This window comes from Cherax quadricarinatus, chromosome 49 (genome assembly GCF_038502225.1).
Source record: "Cherax quadricarinatus isolate ZL_2023a chromosome 49, ASM3850222v1, whole genome shotgun sequence".
Classification (NCBI taxonomy): Eukaryota; Metazoa; Arthropoda; class Malacostraca; order Decapoda; family Parastacidae; genus Cherax; species Cherax quadricarinatus.
The window spans coordinates 5,459,590-5,460,822 of NC_091340.1; positions in this window are offsets into that span (position 1 = coordinate 5,459,590).

Genomic DNA, 1,233 nt, shown 5'->3' on the forward strand with positions numbered 1-1,233 from the left:
GAATATGAATGTGTAAATTCAAGAATTATGTGGATTAAAGTAAAGGTTGGATGCGAGAAGTGGGTCATAATAAGCGTGTATGCACCTGGAGAAGAGAGGAATGCAGAGGAGAGAGAGAGATTTTGGGAGATGTTAAGTGAATGTATAGGAGCCTTTGAACCAAGTGAGAGAGTAATTGTGGTAGGGGACTTGAATGCTAAAGTAGGAGAAACTTTTAGAGAGGGTGTGGTAGGTAAGTTTGGGGTGCCAGGTGTAAATGATAATGGGAGCCCTTTGATTGAACTTTGTATAGAAAGGGGTTTAGTTATAGGTAATACATATTTTAAGAAAAAGAGGATAAATAAGTATACACGATATGATGTAGGGCGAAATGACAGTAGTTTGTTGGATTATGTATTGGTAGATAAAAGACTGTTGAGTAGACTTCAGGATGTACATGTTTATAGAGGGGCCACAGATATATCAGATCACTTTCTAGTTGTAGCTACACTGAGAGTAAAAGGTAGATGGGATACAAGGAGAATAGAAGCATCAGGGAAGAGAGAGGTGAAGGTTTATAAACTAAAAGAGGAGGCAGTTAGGGTAAGATATAAACAGCTATTGGAGGATAGATGGGCTAATGAGAGCATAGGCAATGGGGTCGAAGAGGTATGGGGTAGGTTTAAAAATGTAGTGTTAGAGTGTTCAGCAGAAGTTTGTGGTTACAGGAAAGTGGGTGCAGGAGGGAAGAGGAGCGATTGGTGGAATGATGATGTAAAGAGAGTAGTAAGGGAGAAAAAGTTAGCATATGAGAAGTTTTTACAAAGTAGAAGTGATGCAAGGAGGGAAGAGTATATGGAGAAAAAGAGAGAGGTTAAGAGAGTGGTGAAGCAATGTAAAAAGAGAGCAAATGAGAGAGTGGGTGAGATGTTATCAACAAATTTTGTTGAAAATAAGAAAAAGTTTTGGAGTGAGATTAACAAGTTAAGAAAGCCTAGAGAACAAATGGATTTGTCAGTTAAAAATAGGAGAGGAGAGTTATTAAATGGAGAGTTAGAGGTATTGGGAAGATGGAAGGAATATTTTGAGGAATTGTTAAATGTTGATGAAGATAGGGAAGCTGTGATTTCGTGTATAGGGCAAGGAGGAATAACATCTTGTAGGAGTGAGGAAGAGCCAGTTGTGAGTGTGGGGGAAGTTCGTGAGGCAGTAGGTAAAATGAAAGGGGGTAAGGCAGCCGGGATTGATGGGATA